Source organism: Cucurbita moschata, unplaced genomic scaffold (genome assembly GCF_002738365.1).
Source record: "Cucurbita moschata cultivar Rifu unplaced genomic scaffold, Cmos_1.0 Cmo_Scf00207, whole genome shotgun sequence".
Lineage (NCBI taxonomy): Eukaryota > Viridiplantae > Streptophyta > Magnoliopsida > Cucurbitales > Cucurbitaceae > Cucurbita > Cucurbita moschata.
In genome coordinates, this window is record NW_019268723.1 from 9,064 (window position 1) to 29,207 (window position 20,144).

The 20,144-nt window shown below is 34.7% G+C and overlaps 1 non-coding gene across 1 annotated transcript; it reads left to right on the forward strand.

The window, feature by feature from the left end:
* The first annotated feature begins 17,756 nt into the window (after positions 1-17,756).
* Positions 17,757-17,828, forward strand: TRNAQ-UUG. Its single transcript has one exon. It is a non-coding gene; the product is annotated as a tRNA-Gln (tRNA).
* Positions 17,829-20,144: the final 2,316 nt, after the last annotated feature.

Below are 20,144 nucleotides of genomic sequence, written 5' to 3' on the forward strand. Positions count from 1 at the left end.
ATCACACCTGGTAAAAAAGGCGGGCTTAGCAGGTTTCTCCAAACGTATAAACAAAAAGAGGAAGTAACTGTTCCTAAAGAGGATACCGATACGCATACATTCTCGCATGGAAGAACCTAGCTGAACCGGATCAAAGGTCCTAACCTAGTTCGACTAACCTTCTTTGGTTGGCCCTCACCCCTTGTAACAAGGTCAACCCGTACGTGCTTTTTCCTTTCGTTTACCGAGATAGCTTACCAGCTCTTTCGGCTCATAGCAGCAGTATGAAAAGCGGAATCCTCATCTTGAGTCGAGTCCGCATTGCCATACGAATCGACATCGGCCAAACCAAAAGCTCCTATTTTTTCTTTAACGAAAGCAGATCTAACAGTTTCGATAAAACCAACCTCTTTTAAAGAAGGAGTTGCTCTGCCTTGATCACCGTGGACATATGCAGCTCCCGCTTTACCTTTTCCTACCGTGAAAAGAAAAGTTCCCTCACGATAGGCCCTCCCAGCTCCCGAACGTCTTTCTATCAATTGAGAGAGGTATAGAATAGTACACCAAACGAACAAGACAAGAATGGACTCATAAGATGGGCGGTCAGGGAAGTGATTTCATTTGTGTTATCCGCCAAGGAAATGATCAAGGAATTCTCTATACACGGCTGAGAGATGACCGTATTGTTGCACATCCTGAATAAAGTACCGTAGGCAAGCGAAGCTTTTGAAAATGAAAGCGTGTAGAACTCAGATCCACTTTCTCGTCGATTCGTAAACTTCGGATCTGATCTTCCTTTCGTCTCCGGGTGACTGAGAGAGAATTTAGGCCTGGTGTGCATCCAATTTGGTCAACAATAAGGTAAAAAGCGGATTGATTAAATGGGCTTGAAGTTCCATTATCGTTAGGTCGAAGATCTTTACTAGGTTTAGTGCACTTTTGTAGTTGTGAATGTTGCCGTAATCGAATGTCTTTCTCATTCGACATTCTCTCTTACCAAGCACTCATACTCGCCAGGGTTGAGGAGACAGTCCGTGGGCTAATTGGGTTTGGAGACTGCGTATACGCGAAAAGAGCTCACTTTCGACTTTCTCCTCGATGTTTTATGCCCGATTCTTGTTCAGGAAAGGGTCTGATTTCTTTCATTGGAGCACATTGATGCTGAAGGAGTCTTCGAAACTGGTAGAGAGGCTATGATGACTTCAGGCTATTAAAATAGCATGACTGATACAACAAAGAAAGGGTTTCTAAGTCACACTAGTGGAATAGCTTTTTCATAATAATTATCTCGATATATGATACCAAAAACCTGTCTAAGACTGATAAGGTAAGAGGTTTCAAAAGACAAAAGAATGACAATTCTATGTGTGATAGAAAAGAAGATCTTCTTTTTTTTTTAGTGTGCGCGGTTCGCCTTTCTTCCTGACCACGGATAGGCTATGGGGCTTTGCACTTCGGACCTTTAGAATACCACATTAAGGTGACAGGATTCGAACATATGGCTACTGAAACTTCTTCATCGGTTATTTGGGCGCATCTTTCTTAAAAGGATTGTGACGACAGATGACCTATGTGACGACAACGGACAACATGCCTGCCTTCTTGACCACGGATAGACTACGGGGCTTTGCACTTCGGCCCCTGAGAATACCACATCAAAGTGACAGGATTCGAACATATGGCTATTTGGGCGCATCTTCCTTAAATTGACTTTTTGAACAATTTGTGTAATAATGCTGTTTTTGACTTTTTGAAGTCCGGCTCGAGACAATGAAAAGTTCCTAGAAAGAATACAACTGAACAAAAGTTCCTAAAGAATACAATTGCACAATTTGTTTTGACTTTTTGAAGTCGGGCTCGAGACTTCTGTCAAGAATATGTTTCATTCTCTATTCTCATCTTCTTGGTTCAATGTTTAAAAACCACATTTTAAATCATATTATCTTGATCGAACTTGAGACCTCTCAAGGTCAAAACGATTATCATACCACTTAGACCAAATGCCTTTGTAATAGATCTATAATTCTTAGTTGCTAGTCTATATATGAAATTTATATAGACCAAATGCCCTTATTATGAAATATATATTAAGTTGTTTATGGAATGTATCATAATTATTTAATTTATTTTCTTTGTTAATGAAATTCATGAGCAATTATTATTATATCTTTTAGATCTAGACCGCTGTTAAATTATTTACATAGGGTTTGCCATAATTACTGTAGAGAGAAAAAAAAAAAATAGAAATTATTTTATTTACATAGGGTTTGCGATAGAAGTTATTTTCTAGTGTAAGTTTTAGTTTGATAGTTCCATTTGAGACATATATCGTGGAGTAAACAAGTCAATGATATTAAGAGCATTATCATTAAATGGATAATACACTAGGTTGCTGCTTAATTGCTTTCTCTGAGGCTCATCTTTTGAGAAATGAACATAGGGGCACATTCCGAGAATTAAACTCAGGACCTCTCGCACCCTAAGCGAGAATCATACCACTAGACCAAATGCCCTTTCTAAAAAAAATGCAACATTTTTAACTCCTACTCAATATATTTTTTTCTCTCAAGTTTGAAATCTATTTTCTTGAGCGGTTGTTGGACTATAAAACAAAAAGTTGATGGTCTAGTATTTTACTTGTAAGTAAGGCATGTAATATTGAATTGTTCTAATATGCAAGTGTTATCAAATAAACTACAACCCAACAAATGAATCAAACTAATCAGTTTGGGTTGGGTTGGATTTATTCGGCTCAGTTCATCAGTTTGTTTGATTTAATTCTTCTATTTTGCTTCGTATGACAAGAAAATGAAGTTGTATTGAATGTACCATAGTTTGATTTATGACAAACTCATATGAAATATAATTGCATTAATAGTACTAAGAGTTGGAGTCTATAAACATTTCATGAACTTAAGTGCAACTCATGCTTCATTAAAGACGAGATAAACTTTAGTTAAGTAACTGGAACTTTAAATTACTTCATGTGGAGCTTCAATTACTCTATGTTAGCTACTATCTTTAGGATTTACTAATTGGACACGAGTTCTTGGATTTAGGGGATTGTTTTATGTAATTTTCAACTACAACTTATGTTTTCAAATTTTTAGGTCATAATTTAGGTAGTGGTTGTATATTATGGATGAACACTAGAGTTTCTATCCCGTTCACCACAACTACTCTAGTTTTTGTTTGAAGGCTATAATTGTCATCTATGTTGTATGGCAATAAAATTTGTTTAGATGAAATTTTAGTTAAAGTTGCATATTTTACTTCTTGCGAGTAAAAAATTTGTTTCTTAGCATAATATGAATTTAGTTGCAGAGTTATTAGGAATAAGATGGAGAAAGAAATTTTCTTTAAAATAATAAACAGACCCAAGTTCATCTTTGTTGTTGTCTAATTGTGATTTTGTAAAAAGCTTAACTAATATGAAATATCAAGGTAAATCAAGAATATATCCTACACGTCATTCAAGATGACAATAAAATGGAGTTAAATTGAACGCAGTTTTAGTTTCATGTTTAGTAGGTTCAAGATGAAGCATAATTGTATTAATGATATTAAAGAGAAATTTGGGTTTTATTAGAAGAGACCAACTTCCTTTAAGATACTAGGAGTTTAAACTACTTCCATTGTAATTTCAATCACTCCACAATGATTACAAATTTAGGGTTGGCTAATTGGACATCAATTATCAACTTTAGGTTATAATTTAGGTAGTAGCCATTATAATATTAATGAGCATAAGAGTTACAATTCTTCCATGGACCATATGTGTTATAGTTAAATGAATATATATATATATATATATTATGTATGTCGAGGTTTGGGTAAAGCACAAAGTAGTAAGGAACACCATTGTCAACTCTAGAGCCACCCACAACTCATGATGGAGACCGATGCAAAATATTTTAACATCCTTTGGCATCAAGATACAGGAAAGATGAACGCCGTCAAATTGGAAGCTTTACCTGTCTTAAGAGTCACAATGAGAACTCTAATCAACCTGGAGTCTTGGACTAGGCAAAATTTTTAGTGATAGTTGAAATGGATGACTTCGACATCGTGTCAGGAATGAACGCCCTGCTGAAACACAACGTTAGTTATATGCCCCTAGCAAAATGTCTAGTAGTAATGGAGTCTAACTCGACGATCATTCAGAAAAACATCCATCAACCAAGAGGGTTGAAAATGATGTCGATACTACAGTTGAGAAAGAATCATAGCCATGATGAATCTACGCTTGCTGCTATTGTTGTAATTGAAAAGGGGAGCTCGAGTGAGCCAACCTCAACAGAAACCTTGTTGCCACTACATGAACACCACGACGTAAAACAAGGTCAGATAATGGATTTATCCCCACCAGGAGAGACAAAAACAAGGTCAGATACTTAAGAAGGGAGACAGAAACAAACCACTGAAGCAACACGTGTTCACACAGAAATATCATCTAGACGGATGAAGAGAAGGGTCAGTCGGAAGCGTCAACCACAATAATTTCAAGAAAAATAAAGAGTTCATATAAGTTAAGTTCAAATAACTTCGAGTTCAAAGCAACAAGAACCAAAGATTGGTGTGAAAATACTATGGACTAGTTAAAATTATCCATAAGATTACGAAGACATCATATAGAATCCAATTGCTCTTATGGATGCGGACTAACCTTGTTGTCCGCGTTAGTAACTTGAAACGTTATTATTTCTACCAAGAAGACATCAAGCAGAAGCAGGTGGTATGACGTCATACAAATAAGAAAAAGTTTCAAGCGAAGAAAGTAGGAAAGACACGAACATAGAAGACATGAAGACTCAACAAACCGAGAAGTGATTTTCAACAGCACCTAGTAGGTTGGAAGAGACTCCTCATTATGAGATCAGCTGGAAGCGCATCGAGAGACCTAAAGTCAGCCTTATCTAATAAATTGTGTGGGGGCAGATGTCACAGTCATGATTGCCCAAGGCGTGTTGCCTGTGGTTGCATGTTGCATGTCTCAAAAATTCTTGTAAACGATTTGTTGTCCAAGGCGGTTATTTGGGCAATGTTATTGTTTACCGATTATTTGGGCGACACGCCTTGAGCAATCATGACCGTCACAATTGGCTAAGACATTTGTTGTCCATATGTTATTGTTGTCCAAGAGACTCCTCATTATGAGGTCATGATTGGCTAAGACATTTAAAGAAGTTTTACCTAGGGCAACTTCTATCACAATCCTCTTCTTGCTCTCTGAAACTTCTTGCTCTCTGAAACTTCTTTAAATGTTGTTGTTCACTGGTTATTTGGGCGCATCTTCCTTAAAAGGATTGTGACGACAGATGACCTAGGTAAAACTTCTATTGGGAGATCAGTGCAATAGAGAATCTGTGTCCCTATCCTGAAACCTTCAGCGGACAACATAACAAAGAGTTCCTAGAAAAAAATATCATAGAACAATTTGTGTAATGCCTTTGAAGTTAGGCTCGAGGCTCTATCTTATCTCCCAAGAATATGGTTCATTCTCTATTCACATAGAAATTCTGCAATAGAAAGTGGTACCCTCGTCTTCTTGTACAAAACTTTCTGAAGTCCTCATGCAATGATTTGAAAGTGGTACCCTCATCTTCTTTTATAAGACTACCTCGACCTTCTTTAAATGTTATTGTTCACTGTTTATGGTCCAAGTCCCGAAAAAGTAAGTCTTTATGTCAAGAAAGGAAAGTAAGTCTTTATGTCAAGAAAGGAAAGTAAGTCTTTATGTCAAGAAAGGAAAGTAAGTCTTTATGTCAAGAAAGGAAAGTAAGTCTTTATGTCAAGAAAGGAAAGTAAGTCTTTATGTCAAGAAAGGAAAGTAAGTCTTTATGTCAAGAAAGGAAAGTAAGTCTTTATGTCAAGAAAGGAAAGTAAGTCTTTATGTCAAGAAAGGAAAGTAAGTCTTTATGTCAAGAAAGGAAAGTAAGTCTTTATGTCAAGAAAGGAAAGTAAGTCTTTATGTCAAGAAAGGAAAGTAAGTCTTTATGTCAAGAAAGGAAAGTAAGTCTTTATGTCAAGAAAGGAAAGTAAGTCTTTATGTCAAGAAAGGAAAGTAAGTCTTTATGTCAAGAAAGGAAAGTAAGTCTTTATGTCAAGAAAGGAAAGTAAGTCTTTATGTCAAGAAAGGAAAGTAAGTCTTTATGTCAAGAAAGGAAAGTAAGTCTTTATGTCAAGAAAGGAAAGTAAGTCTTTATGTCAAGAAAGGAAAGTAAGTCTTTATGTCAAGAAAGGAAAGTAAGTCTTTATGTCAAGAAAGGAGAGGAATCCTCGTAGTTTCCAAGATTTGAAGAGAATCATACATACACAAATTTCCTTTGTTTGTTTGTTTATTCTTGTTGTTTCCTCTCTTTAATTAACATGTTATAAAGACACGGTAAATTATAATTAAATATAGCTTCCTTTTTTTCCAAATATCCATCTGAATTACTTCTTGGTTCAAGATTTAAAAAACCTATTTCAAATCTATTATATTGCATTCTTCAATTTGTTATAATTGTTGGGGGCATTTTGAGAATCAAACTCGAGACCTCTCGCACCCAAAGCGAGAATCATACCACTAGACCAAATGCCTTGCAGTGTATCTATCTTTTTTAGTTGCTGGTCCATATCTTTTGAAATTTATGCACATGTTTTTGTTTCAATTCTAGAAATAGAAATGATATCCATAGAAATACATAATTTTACAATGCAAATAAGAAAAACTCGTGATCAAGTTTTAGATAGAAGTAGCAAACATGTTGATAGATATAAAAATCAATTCAAGATCTTTCTCTGGCCTAATTATCAATCGGAAGATTTAGCTGATATGAATTGTTATTTGTTTGATACCAATAATAACCGTCATTTTAGTATGGTAAGATTTTAGTATGCTAAGGATCCATATGTGTCCATGAAAATTAGTTAATGCTATATGTTTCTTATATTGGCCATAATATCTCTCAACCAAATGCATTAGTTGAAAATGTATTTAATAATTTTCTTTTGTCCTTTTCTTTTTTTGAATGGTCTTATGTCTCCGTTCCATTTGAAAATTGATATTTTGTTTGGTAATTTTAAACTCATTATTTTTGTTCATTCCACCTAATTTGTAAAAAAAAAAAAAATCATACCACTAGACCAAATGCCCTTATAGTGGATCTATTATTTTTAGTTGCCTGTGTGTATATGTTTTCCGCACCTCAATATATGAAATTTATCCACATATTTTTTTGCTTTAGAACCTACTATTATTGTCATGTTTACTTCACATGGTCTATCACACAGTTGAAGCAGCATTGTCACCCGAGCCCATTCATTGATAACTTTTTTTTTTTATTATTTCAAAATTATGTGTTTTATCCTTTTATAAAATAAAAAAAATAAAAAAAAAAAGAAAACATTTGAATTTTAAGCAAAATTTTACACCAAACTAAGTTTTTGAAAAATATTTTTATTTTTTTTTTTTTTTTTCTTTATTTTAGTTTTCCAAACATAGATTGATCTGGAGTGGCTAGTTTTCAAAATTATTTATTTGCTACAATTGAACAATATTTATATTGTAAAATGGGATTAACTTCCTTTAAGTTTATGTAGTTTCTTTTTATTACTATGTTTACTTCTATCTCATGTTACTCCATTTGTATTTACTTCGTTTTATACAAAAGTTCACCATAATTAATAAATCCATGTGCTTAATACATTCCCTACAAAAATAAACTTGTTTGTATCAGGATAAATTACAATGAATACTGAGAAAAGAAATCCCAAAAAATAAGTAGAAGGTTGGGAATTTCACTCAACCACAATTCTACCACAAGAATGGCATGAAACTTGCATAGATGATGCTTGGATTTTGAAGGGGAACTTCTCAACTTCAAAGATCAATTTCATTCATCACAAATCTGATTTTTACATAATAATTTGTGGGTATTAATAGTCTCCCACAAAATAAGTTAGTGGTCAGGATTTAATCTTGATCCCCTTAAATCTCCAAAAAAAAAAATAAATAAATAAAAATAAAAATAAAAATAAAAATAAAAATAAAAAAAAAAATAAAAAACAAAGTCAATTTGACAATTCTATCATTACAAACTTTATGAAATTAAAAATAAATAAAGTTTTCTAACAACTCATGTAATGATGCTTGCAACTTCATTTGCTCCTTCAACTGTGTAAATATTCACTTCTGAAGCTCCAAATGGTCCTTTCTCAATCTAATAAGCTTTAACACTTGAAATAATAGTTGAACCAAGCCTATCCAATTTTGTAGATGAAGAATGAATGCTTGTTGAATCTTCTTGGCCTTGGATCGTGTAATAGGTCTAGTTGAAACATTTGGAACACCGTGATCCATATCATCTTCCCCCTCTTCAAAAGGATTTGTCTTCAAATCAGAAAATCATCACCTACATCAAAAGGACTCAAGTCAGCAACATTGAAAGTAGAATGTGCTGAAAATTCTCCTGGAAGATCATTTTATATGCATTGTTATTAATTCTTTCAAGGACTTGATAAGTGTCATCCCTCCTGGATGTAACTTTGTCTTCCTTTGAGATGGGAATCACTCCTTGCGAAAATGTATCCAAACTCAGTTATCGGGTTGAAAAATGATTTCATTCCGTCCTTTGTTAATTCTTGAAGCAACATTGAAAGTTTGTTTCTCAATTGTCTACTTCTCCTCTTTATGAGTGATTATTTCTTTTTAAAATTTCAGAATTTTCATTTTCAATGTTATAGTCTTTACTGATGAATTTTTATTTTTAATGTTAGTGGGGATAGCTTAGTTTGGAGAGCGTCACTGAAGATCTGAAAGTCACGTGTTTGATCCACGTTCACCCCACCTAATTCAAATCGACTAACTTGCATAACCTAAATATTCAATCTAAAATGAGTGATTATTTCTTTTTAAAATTACTCCACTATTTAATCTAAATTTAGTGATTCTCTCTTTTTAAAATTTCAAAATTTTCATTTTGAATGTTATAGGGGATAACTTAGTTGGGAGTTTGTAATATTGAAGATTTGAAGGTCACGTGTTGGTTCGACCTTCACCACACCTGATTCAAGTAGTATAACTTATTATCTTATCTAAATTTAGAGATAATTTCTTTTTAAAATTTCAATGAATTAGCGTAAATAATTTTACTGATGAATTTTCATTTTAATGTTAGCGTGGATAGCTGAATTAGGAGTGAGAGTGGGTCTGTAGATGTAAAGATAGGGTGGATTCCTAATTCTTTATTTGACTATAAATGCTCTATAAGAATTCTTTATTTGATTATAAATACTCCATAAGACATTTAGTAAAATGACTCATTTTATTGCCTGGAACAAAAAAATTGATGTTCCTTTAGAATTGTCAATACATTCTACTTTCAATGTTGCTAAATTGAGTCCTTTTGATGTAGGTGATGATTTTTCTGATTCGAGGACGAATCCTTTTGAAGAGGGGGATGATGATAAGAATCACGATGTTCCAATTGGACCTATTACACAACCCAAGGCCAAGAAGATTCAACAAACATTCATACTTCATATACAAAATTGGATAGGCTAGGTTCAACCATCAATTCATGTGTAACAAGCTGATTCGTTTGAGTCAAGACCATTTGGAGATTCAAAAGTAAATATTTGCACAGTTGAAGTAGTGGATGAAGTTACAACCATCCTTTCATGAGTGGTTAGAAAACTTTATTTATTATTTTAATTTCATAAAGTTTGTAATGCTCAAATTGACTTCGTCTTGTGTGGAGATTTAAAGGGATCGAGATTAAATCACCACCACTAACTTCTTTTCTTGGAAGACTATAAATACCCACAAATTATTATGTAAAAGAATAGTTGTGATCAATGAAATTGATATCTCAAGTTGAGACGATCCCCTTATAGAAATCTGAGCATATCTTTGTCATTTCTAAGTTTCATGCAATTCTTGTTGCAGATTGCATCTGAGTAATTCAATCAAGCCTTGATCAAGTTCGATTGTGAAGTGACTCAGTTTAGAAAAAGGTTCCAAATCTTGTTTCTCAATCTTGGATCTCATCATCTAATTCTAGTTTTATCTCTTGGTTGATCCAAATTTTGTATAAGAAGGTGTTAATTTCTTTAATAAAAGGGTTCTTACTTCTACAAAAGCTTGGCTCGTTGGGCTGAAGATTACGGTTGGGCTATCATCCTTCAACGAGATCTTCTATCCCCATGACTTGCTCTGATGCAATCGTTCTTCTAATGCCGATGACACGTCCAGTTGTCGAGATTTGTAATGTGAGTTTGTAACCCATCCATTGAGGTTCTTGGAGTGATTCTATAGCTTATCATTACCATGTTGGGAGTTGGATCATGGGTCTTTGACGAAGGAATCCTTGATTTACCGCCCTTTGAGTTGAAGGAAGTGTCATAAGGCTAATTTTTTTTCAATTTTATCGATGTTTTTTAGTGATTTTATTTGATTTTATTTCAATTTTGTCAAACTCACTCACGTGCTCATCTCAATCATTTCAGCCTTGTTGGCGTTCAATAAGAGAGACCTTGGAAATAACCTGTAACTATTCAACTAGATTATCACATTAACAATTTGAATCAAATAAAGTGACATTAACCATTTGAATCACCTCAACCCCACTCGTTGAACTTGACCAAATGTCTATAACATAACACTAACAAAGGTACAAAGTAACACTAACAAAGGTACAAAGTTCATAAAAGTCTTTTTAATCTAAAATACCATTGAACTTGACCATTATAGTGCCTCTCAAACGTAGGTAAAGTTTAAATTCGGGTCTCCTTGTCAAACTCACTCGAGTGCTCATATCAACCATGATGGCGTTCAATAAGAAAGACCTCGAAATAAGCAAGATTATCGCATTAACCATTTAAATCACCTCAACCCCACTTGTTGAAATTGAAACAAATATGTATAACATAACACTAACATAGGTACGATGTTCATAAAAGTCTTTTTAATCTAAGATACTATTGAACTTGACCATTAAAGTGCCCCTCAAAATGAGGTAAAGTTTAAATATAATTGGTGACAAAAAAAATGAAACTATAAAATAAAAAGAAATAAGAAAATAATATTCAATTTCAGAGAATCAAACCAGAATCTCTAAGGTGAAAGCCAAATATCAAAACCGTTGGACAACAATGAATTTTTGGTGTAGTTGTCCTAAAGTCTTTTGTCTAATCGCTGAAGAGTTTTACTATGATGTTTTGGGTAATGTCTAACTCTTCGACACATCCTTTCATGTGTGTGATAGAGTTCTCAGAGTTACCGCGACGTTTCAAGCTGTTCGATCGTGTGGCTTTTTCTTCAAAAGGGTCAACATCAAACGTCAGGTCTTTGATTGGCAACCCATCTAGAGGAGCGTCGATTGCATCAATTCCATCAACAGTCTTCCTATGAGTTTATGGTGCATGACCCATTTTTTAGACCATTCACCTTCGAGCGCCACCATAGTTTTGCATCATCCATGAGAGCGCCACCATAGTTTTGCATCGTCCATGAGATGCATTGCGACCAACGTAACTCTTAGGTCCTATGAGCAAGTTCCAGTAACCTTCAAGTATTGTTCTACATCAAAAATAAAGCTTTTTCATTACTTAGCATCCCGGTTTCCATTTAGGGGGTTGTGTTCTTGGATTTTAAGTTTGTTAAGCCCACATGAACTTGGCTTGAGGTGTGGTTCTCTACAGCCCAACTTGTCATACTCACTCGGGTGCTCATCTCAACCATGATGTCATTCAACAAGAGAGACCTCGAAAACAATTGGATTATCGCATTAACCATTTGAATCACCTGCTCATCTCAACCATGACGTCGTTCAACAAGAGAGACCTTGAAAACGACTGGATTATCGCATTAACCATTTGAATCACCTGCTCATCTCAACCATGACGTTGTTCACTCGGGTGCTCATCTTAACCATGATGTCGTTCAACAAGAAAGACCTAAAAAACAATTGGATTATCGCATTAACCATTTGAATCACCTGCTCATCTCAACCATGACATCATTCAACAAGAGAGGCCTCCAAAACGACTGGATTATCGCATTAACCATTTGAATCACCTGCTCATCTCAACCATGACGTTGTTCAACAAGAGAGACCCCGAAAATGACTTAATTATCGTATTAACCATTTTAATTATCGTATTAACCATTTCAAATTGAACAAAGTATCTATAACATAACTCTAACAAAGGTCGGAAGTTCATAAAAGTCTTTTTAATCCAAGATAGAAATTGTAAAATAAAATCAAATAAGAAAATAATATTCCATTGTCAGGAATGGAACCCAAGTCTCCTAGGCAAAAGCCAGGTATCCTGACCACTGGACGACAATGGATTTTTAATGTGGATGTGCTGAAGTCTTTTGTCAGATCGCTGAAGAGTTTTAGCATGATCTTTTGCTTAATGTCTAACTCTTCGACAAGTCCTTCCCTATGTGTGTTAGAGTTCTCAGAGTTACCACGACGCTTCGAGCTGTTCGATTGTGTGGCTCTTTCTTCAAAAGAGTCAATATCAAATGTTAGGTCTTTGATTGGCAACCCATCCAGGGGAGCGTCGATTGCATCGATTCCATCAACGATCTTCCCATGAGTTTATGGTGCATGACCCATTTTTTATACCATTCACCTTCGAGCACTACCCTAGTTTTGCATCGTCCATGAGATGCATTGCGGCTAACGTAACTCTCAGGTTGTATGAGAAAGTTCCTGTAGCCCTCAACTCTCAGGTCGTATGATAGAGTTCTTAGAGCTACCGTGACATTTCGAGGTGTTCGATCGTGTGGCTTTTTCTTCTAAAGAGTCAACATCAAACGTTAGGTCTTTAATTGGCAACCCATCAAGGGGAGCATCGATTGCATCGATTCCATCAACGATCTTCCCATGAGTTTATGGTGCATGACCCATTTTTTATATCATCCACCTTTGAGCGCCACTGTCCATGAGATGCATTGTGGCCAACGTAACTCTTAGGTCCTATGAGCAAGTTCCTGTAACCTTCAAGTATTGTTCTACGTCAAAAATAAAGTTTTTTAATTTCTTGCATCCCGGTTCCCATTTAAGGGTTTGTGTTTTTGGATTTTCAGTTTGTTAAGCCCAACATGAGCTTGGCTTAGGGTGTGGTTCTCTACGACCCTCCTTGTCAAACTCACTCTGGTGCTCATCTTAGTCATCTCAGCCATGATGGCGTTCAACAAAAGAGACCTTGAAAATGATCGGATTATCACATTAACCATTTGAATGACCTCAACGTCACTTGTTGAAATGAACCAAATATCTATGACATAACACTATTAAAGGTTCAAAGTTAATAAAAGTCTTTTTAATCTAGGATACTATTGAACTTGATCATTATAGTGCCTCTCAAACCAAGTTCATAAAGGTCTTTTGAATTTAAGATACTATTAAACTCATCCATTAAAGTGCTTCTCAAACCTAGGTAAAGTTTAAATATAATTGGTGACAAAAGATGAAACTATAAAATAAAAGAAATAAGAAAATAAAATTTCATTGTCGAGAATCAAACTCGGGTCTCCCCGATGAAAGCCAGATCTTCTGTGTAATGTCTAACTCTTCGTCACGTTTTTTTATGTGTGTGATAGAGTTTTTAGAGCTACCGCCACGTTTTTTGTTGTTCGATCCTGTGGCTCTTTCTTCAAAAGAGTCAACATCAAACATTAGGTCTTTGATTGGAAACCCATCCAGAGGAGTGTCGATTGCTTCAATTCCATCAATGGTCTTCCCATGATTTTTTGGTGCATGACCAGTTTTTTATACAATTAACCTTCAAGCGTCACCATAGTTTTGCATCATCCATGAGATGCATTGTGGGCCAACGTAACTCTCAGGTCCTCTGAGCAAGTTCCTATAGTCTTGAACTATAATATCAAAACATATTAACGTATTTGATATGTTAAATATTAAAATAATTGATGTGTATCATAAACATTAAATAAAAAAAAATATATTTGAAATTTGAATGAGATTCAAATTAATAAAACATATATTATGATATTCTACGACATTTTAATATTATTTAAATAAGATATTATATCTTAATGTATTAGGTGTTCAAATATATAATTTGACAAAAATTATCACAAGTTCACGGTAAATAGAACCCTAGGGTTAAGTAAAAAAACATCAAACCCTAAATACCAACATTTTAGGTGATATTTTGCAGAGGAAGCTGATAAGGTCTTCAAAGAGCATGTGGTCATGTCTGACATTTTAGGTTAACAACATGGTGAAAAGAAACCAGAAATTCTGATACCCGTAATTAACTACAAACCTTTAAATAAGGTTTTAGAATAAATAAGATATCCAATCCAAAACAAAAATGATTTGATAAAAAGAATTTAGAGTCAAATGTTTTTATAAAATTTGACATGAAATTGGGATTTCGGAAAATTCTAATTTCCTAAAAGGAAAAATATAAAATAGCATTTATGTCCAATTTAGAAAATATGAGAGGAACTTCATGCCATTTAGGCTAAAAAACGCTCCTTTCGAATTTCAGAAGATTATGAATGATATTTTCAATCATTTCAAAAAATTTCGATAGTTTATATTGATGATGTGTTGATATTTTCTAAAACCATTAAGATCAACACTTTAAACATCTACATACATTGATTAATGTAATCAAAAGAAATCAGCTAGTTGTATACATTCATTAATAGTTGTGTCCATTTTCTTGGATTTTAAATTTATTTGAGCCTTATTAAAACCCATCCAATGGTTTTTGTCTCAAACTTTGGTGATGACGTATCCTAACAAAGCCAACTTCAAAAAAAATTTAGGTTCTCTCAGTTACGTGTCTTATATCCTTCAAGATATCACACACATTTACAAATGTCTTGATGAGTGTCTTCAAAATAATACAAAGTCTTGATTTGTAAGGGATATCTCTACAACCCAAAAAAATCAAATCATTAGTCAAATAAACTCTCTACTTAAGTCTTATTGACCCAAGGGCAGATCTCATAATGAAACGTGACCCATCAAATATCAGATATGGAGGTATCTAAAATTGTCAAAGAGGACAGAGAATCAATTATCATATTTCATTCAAAAGCCTCCAATAATACCATACAAATTAAAAATAGTAAAAAAAATATATATATATTCTTTCCATTGTACCTTGTGTACAAACATTTTTAAAGAAAATTTAATTAACAAAACTATTAAAATCTATTCGAGAGTCAAATTTAGTTTTAGAAAAAGAAGGGAATAATCTAGTTTCAAACAAAAATAATAATTTTGCTAGATAGAAGTAAATTTTGTTGTGGTTTGATTTTAAAATTATACCTATAAAAGAAGTTGAAGACACCTTGGGAGATTACCTATGGGAGAGTTTCTAACAAAGTCTCTCTTCTCTCCTCTGTCTTCTCAAACTCATACTAATCCAACCAATCATTTGCATGGACTCAAAAGTTCAATTACCTATAAAAAAAAGTTGAAAACACCTTGTGAAAGTCTGTAAGGATACTATGACCTCCAGTTTTGCAAAATTCAGCGTTGTTGGCACTTATCAAAATCGCTGTCAAAATAAAGTTTAACAAGTGGTTCTATGGTGTAGTGGTTAGCACTTTCGACTTTGAATCTAACGACCTGTGTTTAATTCCCGATAGGTAATCCACCAATTTATACAAAATTGGTCTATAGCCGATTCGGTAGGGTCACTTTTAGACCGATAATCTGTAGAAGGGGTCACTAAGGTTGAGATCATACAAAATGGGTCCATAGCTCAATGTTAGAGCATTTGATTGCTGATCAAGATTCACCAATTCGAACTTAGTTGGGCCCTTCTATCTTGTATAGAAATTTTTTACACTTTTTGGACTGACACTATGTCTAAGGGGTCACTAAGGTTAAAATCACACAAAATGGATCATGGCTCAGTGGTAGAGAATTTGACCGGTCACCCGTTTGAACTTGGTTGGGCCCTTTTTTTTTGGACAGACACTTTTTACACTTTTGGACTGACACTCTGTAGAAGGGGTCACTAAGGTTGAAATCATGTAAAATGGGTCTATAGCTTAGTGGTAGAGACATTGACTGTAGATTAAGAGGTCATCAGTTCAAATTTGGTTGGGCCCTTTAATTTTGGACAAAGCCGACCACCGAGTGTCTGAAGGAATAGAAATAAGAATAATTATCGATTCGAAACCTTGGACCCTTTTATTTTGGACAAAGCCGACCACCAAATGGAAAAGAAATAAGAATAATTATCAATTCCAAACCTTATTCCAAAGTCCTCCACCACATAGAACCATGTACTTAGAACCTAAGGGTCAGTGTTCTCGGACAAGAATCAAGAAATCATTAAGAAAAGTGTATGAACATGGTCAAAAACTTACAATTAGGCTACGTCTGGACAAACAACACCAACTATTGTTGATATTTTGAATGTAATGTAAATGTAAATATATGTGTTCATTATATTTTAATTCTTTTTTTATTTCGAGAAAACATTCTACTTTGTTTTCAACCTCTCTTAACTTGCAATCGGTGCTTCGAGAACCCACCGAAAATGGGTCATGACTCTCTTTTTGTTTTCACTTACTCCTAAATCTTTAAAATGTCTCCTATTTTTATTCCTAAGTTTGCCGGCGGCATTGTTTGTTGTCGAGCTTGATAATGTGAGTTTGTAACCCATCCGTTAGGGGTCTTGGAATGATTCTCTAGATTATCCCTTCCATGTTAGGAGTTGGGCCATGGGTGAAGGAACCGTTGGTTTACCGCCCCTAAGAGTTAAGTTGAGGCTAGTTTCACATAGTATCATTGTCTTTGAGATTACAATTCTTTTCTATTTTATCTAAATTTTTTAAATATGGGTTCATTTCCAAATGCATGCTAACACCCTTATTGTTGAATAAATGACTATTATGATTATAAGTCAACTGAGTTAAGTGGAAATAAATTTTGAAGATGAAATTAAAGTATTAATTTTGATGTCATCTTTACTTGAGTTTTGGGATATTGTTATTAATGAGATTCAATCTAATGCCATTAGAAAAAAGAATTGTCAACGTAAGATATTTGAAACAAATAAATATTTTGTCCTCTGTGATATATCAAATCACTCATTTGAAATTCCTTAATAATAAACTGAAGTCTTGCATCTTTTATAGAGAAAAGTTCCTTAAATAGAAGTATTATTAGATACTTCTAAGCATTTAGAGATCAACAAGACACAAAGATAAATATTCTAAAAAAAAAATAGGGGTTAAACTTTTAGTTAACGTAATTTAAGAAACTTATGATTTTTATATTATCAAGAGTTTAATTGAGCTAGGTCGATTCAATCTAGTGGACCCAAGAATTGAACCGAACAAAACCAACCAGTTAGTAACATGATTTAGTGAAAGCATTTTCACGCAAAGTAGAAGCAATAATGGAGGGTTTGAAATAATATAGTTTTCACCCCTTGTTTCTCTGAGTGAATATTGAAATAATATAGTTTTCATGTTAAGTTTTGCACGGAAGAAAGAAAGACTGGGATGTAAAGTATTATTTCAATTTGTTTGTAATATACAACAATATATAAATTAACTATAAGAAATATATAAAATTACATGTTCTCTAAGAGCTTCAATCAACACGGGAGGGTTACTTCTGCAACCACTCTAAAGGTGCTCAAGATCACAACGAGTTAGATAAAATAGCTCTAGAACTTTGAATCCAATAACTTGAGTTTGACTCGTGATAGGATCTCTCTTCTTGTGGAATCTGCATAAAATAGGAAAAACCATTCCAAAATAAATTTTTACAAGGGGTTCTATGGTGTAGTGGTTAGCACTTTGGACTTTGAATCCAACGACCTGGTTTCAACTCCCGGTAGGACCTTTAAGAACGACAACACAAATTTTCTTGAGGCATAAGGTGTAACATTCTTAACTTATTCTGAACTTGCTCCGCTTCATGCCTTCCAAGGCTTCATGAACATGACCTCTGCTTGAGGTATTGTTGTTGGTTCTCAATCTTTCATGTTTCTAACGTAATCATTTGAACCCGTCGTATTCAGGAACTAAACCTTAGAGGTTGTCATGTCATGCATCGTGGTGCAGGTCTCATTTAGGTGAGGGAGATAATAAGTTAATAAGTTCATCATGGAGGTATTGTTGTTGGTTCTCAATCTTTCATGTTTCTAACGTAATCATTTGAACCCGTCGTATTCAGGAACTAAACCTTAGAGGTTGTCATGTCATGCATCGTGGTGCAGGTCTCATTTAGGTGAGGGAGATAATAAGTTAATAAGTTCATCATGGAATCCTGCTCATGGTACATATACCATAGCATCCCACCTAAAGAGACCATTACTTCAGGCATGCAAACCTAGGTGTTCCTAAGTTTATGCATAACGTCTTGGGTCAAGCTTGAAACTTATAAGTTCTTAGGAAAAGCCCAGCATGATATTGTGCACGTAGTATCTATTAGAGACCAAGGGTACATCTGGGGAATCTATTATTTCAGGGATACCACTTTAGTTATCCTAGGAGGTAAAGTCATATGGAACGTGATGAGCATTTTCTCCCATATCTTGGTTTCGCTAACTAAAGTTTTCCAATAACTCCCAAACTCCATTACATTATATAACCTCTCGAGATAAGGATTCATACAACATTTCATAAAATAAGATCTACTGAGAAAAGGTCAAATTTTGAGTTGACTTGGACAGTTTAGTTGAACTGGCCGTATCATCGTTTTCTTCCTCTGAAAAGGAAGAAGATGCGCATTTTTCGCATCGCCGCCATCTGGAACTCGGCCTGTACAGCCACATTTACAGCGTTTCTCTCCTCGATTTCTTCGTGAAACTTAAAGATGGATATTACAAGAAAGGGCTGGGAATTTATTTGATAACTTCTCGTGGATCGTAGCCTAAGATATTCGCTACCAAAGATCATCTAAAATCTAATTTATCGCTGGAGATAAAACAAAGGATTTCTTATTGGGTAGCCGATTCTAGGGGTTTCAAGGCCTTATTTCTTCATTAAACCCCTTCCATATCCTATCTTCAGGCTAAAGGAATTGGTTTGGAGGAACGTCTTTGAGTGTAGGACCTTAATTTCCAAAAATCGTTCTCGGTATGCAACTCACTCGAAACGCCAGATTTTCGATCTTATGGGTAGCTTGTTCTACGACGTCTCAGCTCTCGATTCTTTCATCAAGTTTCGAAACCAATTTCCTTCAATTTGGCACGCGCTCGAGGTTATTTTTCTTCGTGGTCTTCTATGGAAGCATTCCTTGGAGGTGCAGAAACTGATTGGAATCATTCTTACTCGACAAGTCATCATGTATCCTCGGATTGGATTTTAAAGTTTTCTTGAATTGGGGGAATGGTTTCTGAGCACTTTCACCACTCTATTCCTTCATAGAACTTGTGGGTAATCTTGTTGAGAAACTGTAGGAATAAGTTTGAAGAGAAATGGTGGAGGATTGCTCTCGAATTTGGAAGAAATCCGAGAGTAGGAGACCCATATTCTAAACGCTTATTGCCTTCGATTCGGGAATCGACCTTTCTCGATTCTTATTCCGTATTGTTGCTCCTACTTCAGACTTTATAGGAGGAGCTTAAACCGACATTGAGAACTCCAGATTCTTCGTTATTTAGAAGTTTGAAGAGAAGTGGTGGAGGATTGCTCTCGAATTTGGAAGAAATATGAGAGTAGGAGACCCACAATCTAAACGCTTATTGCCTTCAATTGGGGGATCGACCTTTCTCGACTCTTATTCCGTATTGTTGGTCCTACTTCCGAACTTATAGGAGGAGCTTAAACCGACATTGAGAACTCCAGAATCTTCGTTATTTAGAGATCGAACTTTCTGGATAATTTTGTGGAGATATCAACTCCGATCATAGTCTTACCGACCTTGGCTTTGAATACTACTCGTTGGATGTGATGATCCGTGCGTGTTCATTCTAGATCATATCAAATTTTGGAAGAGATTCAACGGTCGAGATTTAAGTTCGAAAGATTTTTCTCGGATGGTCACGGTAGATGCTCTGATTCTAATTAAAGTGGCATTTCTGTAATTATCCATTCTTCCAATGGTATTTTGGTAACTTGCCACTTTCTGAATATTTTATTATTATTTTTCTTGAAAAAATCCATAATTTTTCTACAAATTTTGATCGCTTTTTTTTTTTTTTTTTTTTTTTTT